The following is an 8,241-nucleotide window of genomic DNA, read 5'->3' as shown; positions in this document are numbered from 1 at the left end:
TTCCTGGACTAGTAACATGCTCTTAAGTCCAATTTTGGTAATGCCTGAAATGGCCTCTGACTTAATAATAAACACTTACCTAGGATGTACTCTGTGAATTATTGAAACCAGTTTATGCACGGCAACTTACTAAATCTTCATAAAAGCCCAATGATGACATTCCCTGCTGTGATCAACAAAATCTCAGTTCCATCTCTGCCACTGTGAATAAATTCTAAGTATCCTTCTCTTTGTACTACTCTCAAATTTCAAAGTCCCATTGGGCATATATGATTGATTTACCCTAAATTATGTGTCTGAAAGCTTAGCTGCAGGTAGTGAGAGATTATCTGTGCCCCATTCACCAAAACTCACATAATAAAGAGTTTTCCCTAAATATGAAGGTAGTTCAGAACTAGCTGGCCAAAAAATGACAGATACCCAGAATAGATCCTATCCTTCTGATTATTCAATAGTTGCATGCCTCTTGCTTTTATAATCATTTTATTGTAAAGGCTCCCATGTAATATAATACTTTCAAGTTTCAGACAGCTGAGAATATTTTCTTACACTGTCAAAAGTGAAACAGCACAAAGTCCCATCACATAGTATCTCTAGCTCAAAATACAGGATCTTTAGGTGATAAACAATGGTTTTGTCATGATCCTATATCCTACAGGGTATGTACTAAATTAGGAAATTGAATATGATAAATAAACCCTACTTATAAATGGAGAAATAAGCAAAGCATGCTAACTGTAAGGAAAATATGGCATATTCTTGGGCACCAACCATTGTTTAATAACTTGCTTGTGTTTTAAAAAATCATCATATCAGGAATCATGTTCCACTCAGTAGAACTGAAATTTTGAGTTCCATACTTGAGGAATGGTAGTAGTAGCAAGATTATATTTCTCATGCAGAATTGCCATCAACATTGGTAGTACTAATAGAAGCATTGTAGTAAAGTTGACTATTTTTTTGCCATTTCGTTTTGAGAGGCAGCCCAAACAGGTTTTCCTCTGAGGTAAATTTTGCAGCATAGTTTTAGATAGTCACCTACAAGTTTAACCTCAAATTTTGTTTCCTCCAATTATCCTACTGATTCTGTTAAATTCTAATATTCTTTAATGAATTCTTTTTTACTTAAACTGGCCAGCATATTTTAATTTATTATAACTACAAAAATGACTGAAAGACTGTTGACACTGGAAGTGGTTGAAGGTAGTAGACATTCAATGATAGGAATCTAGGATGAGTTATTTAATATGCATGGATCTGAACACCATGAGAAAACTACAATTAGAGAATAGGTCTCTGACAGTCTCTGACACACAATGGCAAAACAGCGCATTGTTATTGTCTGTGTTCTCCTATGTCAAGGAGTTTAGATCTTGATTAAACAGCAGCTGTGATTAAATAAAATGTTGATTATGAAAAATTCTAGGACTGTCATGTCAGCTTCCCTTTTTGTAACTGACCGTGTGGCCGTAAAGAAGGAGAACAAAACGATCAAAGCGCTCCCCATTCGATAAGTCTTTATCACTTGTAGCAGAAGCTTGAGCAAGAAAATGAGTTAGCAAAATAAAATGTTAATAATACAAACAGACCAGTTGACCTTAGGAAATGGGAGTAGTAAACTGAGATTTAGAATAAAGTCATAAGATTAAGTTATATAAAACAGTTCACTCTGAACCACTAAATCCTACAGAGCTTATTTTTTGCCTGAGGAAGCAACTAATTTGTCCTTGACTTGTTTGAGATCTCTGTAATGAATGCCTAAAGCATTTACCTTACAAGGACAAGGGAATTCTGCTTGTGTCCCATTTTTGCCACCCCTTATTACTTTCAGACCTATAACTAGAATCTGACTCCAACCTTTTCCTCCAGGTTGCACAACTCCTAGAGGAAATGGTTTATATATCAAGCCTCATTTTTTTTTAGTTAATTAATATAGTAAATAGTATGAATTGATTATTGAATGGTAAATTATGTATGCATTCCAGGGATAAACTGAACCTTATATATTTATGGATTTGTTCTGTAAAATTTTGTTAGGAATTTTTGTATCGTGTTTGTAAGGGATATTACTCAGCATTCTCATTCTCAGTGTTCTTGCTCTGTCTTTGGTTTTGATAGCAGTGTAATGCTGGCCTCATAGAATGAGTTGGAAAGTAATTCTTTCTCTACAATTTCCTGGAACTTTGTGTAGAATTAGAATTTTATCTTCCTTAATTTTTGTTTTAATTCACCAGTAAAGGCATTCAATTCAGGAGTTTTCTTTATTGGAATGTCTTAACTACAAATCCAATTTCTTTAATAGACATACAAGCAATATATTTCTTCCTGTTTCTAAGATTATATTCACTTCAGTGTTTTTGTCAAATTTCTTTGCATAAAGTTGTTTATAATATCTCCAATTATGCTTTTGATATTAATGGAATCTCTAGTAATGTCATTTATCACATTTCTGATTAAGTACTTTGTTTCTTCTACCTTTTCTTCTAACTACTGTGGCTAGAAATTTATTTCTTTTATTTTTAATACTTTTACAAAGAACTATCTTTTGGTTTCATATTTTCTCTGTTTTAAAATTGTTTCCTATTTTATTGATTTTCACTCTGGTCTTTACTATTTTCTTTCTTCTGCTTACATTAGGTGTCATTTGCACTTTATTTTTTACACTCTTAAGGTGGAAGCTGTGGTCATGAATTTGAGACCTTTTTTTTTTCAAATAATACATGCATTTAGTTCCACAAATTTCTTTAAGTGTTGAATATGCAATATCCCACAAATTTTGATGTTTTTTAGAAACTCTATTTAGTTTAAAATAGATTTGAGACGTGAGTTATTTATAAGCATGTTATATAGTTTCCAAATATAGGAAACTTCCCAGAAAGTTTTGTTAATGATTTCTAATTTCATTTTGTTCAGAGAATATCTAGCCTGAATCTCTTTAAATTTATTGAGACTTGTTTTATAGCCCACAATATCGATTATCTTGTAAATTTTCTATGAGAACATAAATAGAATGTATGTTTTCCTGCCTTTGGATAGAGTATTGAGACAATTAAGTTAATATGTTTAATAGTGTTGTTCAAATCCCATGTATGATTATTGATTTTCCAGCTACTTTTCTATTATTGAGATGAGGATATTAAAATCTTTGACTATAGTTGTAGATTTTTCCATTTCTCCTTGACTGTCTTCAATTTTAGTATCATGTATTTTGAAGCTCTGTCACTAGTTACATAAACATTTAGGTTTGTAGGTTATCCCTTTATCACTATGAAATGAATTTCTTTAATCCTGGTAATATTCTTTGCTCTGCAGTGTACTATGTTTTTATCAATATAGCCAAAACAGCTTTCCTTTGATTAATGTTATCATGACATGTAATTTTTTATCCTTTTAATATTGACATGTTTGTATCTCATTATTTAACACTGATCTCTCATAGGCACATATAATTATGTCTTGCTATTTTATCCAATCTAGCAATATATGTTATTTTTATCCCATTTACATTTAATGTAATGGTTACATAGTTTGTTTTAAATATAACAATTTCTTGTTCATCTCCGTTTGTCTCATGTGTTCCATGTTCCTTTTTTCTTCCCTTTTAGCCTTTTTTACCCCCACCTTTTTGGTACTGCCTTCTTTTAGTTTAATATTTTTCATGGTTAATAATATTTTATATCTTCAATATACTGTAACTATTGTGTTACTTTAGTGATTATTTTCCTATGTTTTATGTAACTTTAACTTTACCATCTGACTTAATACTTCATATATGTTGTAGGAAACTCAATAGTTTAATTGCATTTTTTTTTCCTCCTGGCCCCTACACTATCATTGTCATACACTTATTTCTACACTTTCATAACCTTTACAATACAGTGTTACTGTTTTCTTTAATCATTCAATATCTTGAAAGTGAACTTAAATAAGAAGAAAATTTCTTATCTCCCTAAAAAAGAAAAAAACTTCTTTAACATTTCTTAACAGTTCTTGTAATTTAGGCCTGCTGGTGACAAAGTTTTTAAACATCCTTTTGCCTTTTTTGTCCTTATTTTGGGCTTATTATTAAAGATATTTTGCTAGGTATATAGTTTCTAGGCTGAGAGGTTTCATGTTTTTTTTTTATTTTTTCATTTCTTTAAAGATGTTGTTCAACTATTTTATTGCTTTGTGGTTACCATTAGGTTTGTATATAACATCTTCTGCATGTAGCAATCTATACTAAGTTGATGGTCATTTAAGTTTGAGCCAATTCTTAACCCCTCTCCTCCCCACATTTTAGGTATATGGTGCATATTTTACATTCTTTCCTTTTGTGAGTTCCTTGATGCACTTTTTATAGAAATATTCATCTTTATTGCTTTTGTGTTTCCTATCTTCATATTGTCATTTTTGGTCTTTCCTTTCTACTCAATGAGTCTTTTTGAATATTTCTTTCAGGGTTGGTTTAATGGTCATGAACTCCTTTAGTTTTTATTCGTCTGGGAAACTATTTCTTCTTCTATTCTCCTTTCTGGCTTGCAAAGTTTCTGCTGAAAAATCTGCTGATAACCTTATGGGATTCCTTTGCATGTACTCTCTTCTTTTGTCTTGCTGCCTTTAATATTTTTTTATCACTGTATTTTGCCATTTTAATTATAATATATCTTGATGTTCATCTACTTTTGTTGATTTTTGGAGGGTTTTCTGTGCCTCCTGGATCTGCATATTTGCTTCTTTCCCCAGATTAGTCAAGTTTTCAGCTATTATCTCTTCAAATAAATTCTCTTCCCCCTGTCTCTCTCTTTTCTTTTGTGAGCCTCCTATAATATGAATGTTATTACATCTTATGGAGTCACTGAATTCCCTAAGTCTATTCTCATTTTGCATAACTCTTTTTTCTCTCTTTTGTTCAGCTTACTTACTTTCCATTACTCTTTCTTTAAGGTCATTAATTCATTAGATCAAGCATATTTCTCACGTTGCATATTGATCCCTTTATCTCTGCCATATTATTCCTTATTTCTATGTTAATGGTCTCACAGATGTCCATCAGGCATGTTACTTATATCTTTTTTGCTTATATCTCTGGCTGTGGCCTTGTTCTGTTCTTTCATTTGGGACAAATGCCTCTGTCTACTCATTTTGTCTTAAGTCTCTGCTCCTGTTTCTGTGTGTTAGGAAAGTAGCTAGGTCTCCTGTTCTTGAAGGTAATAGCTTTATTATGAAGAGGTCTGGTAGTGCCCTGTCATATAATATTCCCTGTTCCCCAGGGCCTGGTGCTTCCATGACTGTCTCCAGGGTGTGCTGCATGTGCTCTGCTGTTTTGTCCTGGTCAGTTGTCCTTCAGGCCAGTCATCTGCAAAGCTCTCTTTGCTTGCTGTGGGACTGTTTGGTCCCTGGCCTGAATGGGTCAGTTTTAACTAGGTGTGCTCTGATCTGCTTACGTAATGAGACCTGTTGCTGCTGCCGCTGGAACCAAGGCCTCACAAAACTAGATTCAGTGTTGACAGGGATTAGGACCAGTCTTCTGGGGGATGGGACCTGCTGCACTGGGACTGAAGCAAGTATGATTGGGAAAGGTGGTTCTTCTGGAGCAGAGTGTAGGGAGAGGGTTGGTGTAATAACTTACACCAGTGCTGCACTGATTCCTGCAGGTGGCTCTGTGCTTATGCTGAGGGATGGGTTCCTGGAGGGATCTCTCTATGAACACTACTTCTGTGGGACATGCTCTATAATGATCAACTAATTTCCTCATTGTATGTGCAAGCTCTTCATATAGTGTTTCCACATTGTATGTCAACAGTCTGTTTGCCCAGTCTTTTCTCCAAGAGCAGCCCCAATATCCTCTGAGCTCTCCCAGAACCAAGCATACTGGCCTTAAAAACTCTAGGCTTTAAGTCCCTCTGGTTGAAAGAACTCATCAATGTGGACCCTCTCTCACTTTCCAAGCCAATTGCTATGAGGATTTGTTTTCCCCGTGACCTCCTCTGTGTGCTAGTTTTTCTCTCACCCTTCTCTGTGAACAGTGCTCCCTTACCACTGTAGGGGCCACAATCTGTTCCTCTCCCAGACTGCATCTCTGCACGTCTTACCTTCTTGCATGTGGCCTTGTCTCTACCTTTAGCTGTGGAGTTTGTTTGGCCAGTCTTCAGATCAATTTCTGGAGTACTTAGGATGATTTAATAGTTATCTAGTTGTATTTGTGGGATGAGGCGAGCCTAGGGTCATTCTACTCTGCTGCCATCTTCTCCTCCCAACTGTTTTATCGTTTGCATTATTTCCAGCAAACTATCTTTGTTCTGCTAAATACAATGTGTATTTCCCTCTGTGTACCTTTAAGACTTTCTCTTTATCACTGGTCCAGTTTAATTTATGAGTTACCTAGATTTTAAACATTAGATATTCAAAACCCGTTCTGAAATATCCTAGGTCAAATATTCCACTTGTAATTAAAACTGATGACATTTTTACAGTATAATTGTGTCCCCAAAATGTTCATTCTTATCTTAATACTACTGTGTACTTATTGTAATGCTTTTAATGGCTCCTTAGAAACTATTAGGATTAAGTTTACTATCTGAAGCACTCACTGTTCAAACCATTAACTCATGGTGCAAAGATGATTTAGTAACTAATGCTTCACGTTTCACTTAGCTGGACTGTTTTTCTGCATTGTGCTTGGAGTTAGTTGAGATATTTGGAACTGTTAAAATTTTTGAATAGTTTAATCAATCTGGAAATTTTTATGTCATTATTTCTTCAAATATTCTTTTCTGCCACTTCCCTTTCCCCATCTCAGCCAAATATCATGCTTCCAATTGCAATTATAATTTTTTTAAAAAATTGTCCCAAAGCTCACTAGTGTTCTGTTCATTTTGTTTTTTATTATTATGTTTTAAATTAATTTATTTATTTTGAGAGAGAGAGAGAGACAACACGGGTGGGGGAGGGGCAGAGAGAGAGGAAGAGAGTGAGAATACCAAGCAAGTGCTGTGCTGCCAGTGCAGAGTCCAATGTACGGCTGGAACCCATGAAATGGTGAGATCATGACCTGAGCTGAAACCAAGAGTCAGACGCTAAACTGACTGAGCTATTTTGGTGCCCCTGTTCATTTTTAAATTATATATTTTTCCCTGTGTGTTCCAATTTTGCATAATTTCTATTGCTGTGTCTACGAATTCACTAATCATTTGTTCTGCAATGTATAGTCTGCAGTTAATAACATCCAATGCATTTTTCATCTCAGACATTGTCGTTTTCACCTCTAGAAGTTTGGCTATATTTTTATGTCTTTTCTGTCACTACTTACATATTCAATTTTTCCTGTAGCTTTTTGAACATATGGAATACAGTTGTAATAACTGCTTTAATGTTCTTGTCTGCCAATTCTAACATCTGGGTCAGTTTCAATTGATTTCATTTTCTCCTCATTATGGATTGCATTCTCCTGCCTGTCTGAATGGCTGATAATTTTTTATTGGACATCAGGCATTGTTAATTTTACCTTGTTGGATGCTGGATATTTTTGTAATCCTATATTCTCAATCTTTGTTCTTGGACTCATTTATGATACTAAAAAATGGTTTGAGGCTTTTGAGCCTTATATTTAAGATTTGTTAAGGTCTGGAGCAGTGCTCAGTCTAGCTAATTATTCCCTAGCACAGAGGGAAGAGTCTTCTGAATACCAAATGTTCAATGAATTATGAGGGTTTCCAATCTGGGTGATGGAAATAGAGTTTACTCCCAGCCCTGGGTGAGCTCAAGTTACTGTATTCTAATCCTTTTAGGTGGTTCATTTCCAAGCCTCAGGTAGTTTTTCACATGCTTTCACTGATCAGTAGTCTGATGAACACTTGAGGGATCCCTCTACAGATCTCTGGAACTCTCTCTGTGCAGCTTTGTTATCCCAGTACTCTATCATCTACTGACAATCTAGCTACCTTGTTTTCCCTGGACTATGAGATCTGTGTCTTCAACATAGGAAGTCTGCCTAGCTCTACCTGGGTTTCTCCTTCTCACTCTGTAACCTGGAAGTTCCCTCAAATAAGTAACCTTAGTCAATTTTAGGGTTTACCTCATTTTCTGTATCTCAAAAGTCTCCATTTTCTGTTGCCTCATGCCCAATATCTTGAAAAGCATCGTGTTATTTGTTTAGTTCAGTTTTTTCGTTTCTCTTAGATAGGAAGATAAATCCAATTATATTAATTACATATAACTGATACTTTAATAACTAGCATAATCCCCATGTTGCTTTTCCAA

The sequence above is a fragment of the Prionailurus viverrinus genome, chromosome A1 (assembly GCF_022837055.1).
Source record: "Prionailurus viverrinus isolate Anna chromosome A1, UM_Priviv_1.0, whole genome shotgun sequence".
NCBI lineage: Eukaryota > Metazoa > Chordata > Mammalia > Carnivora > Felidae > Prionailurus > Prionailurus viverrinus.
Note: the sequence above shows the minus strand (reverse complement) of the source record.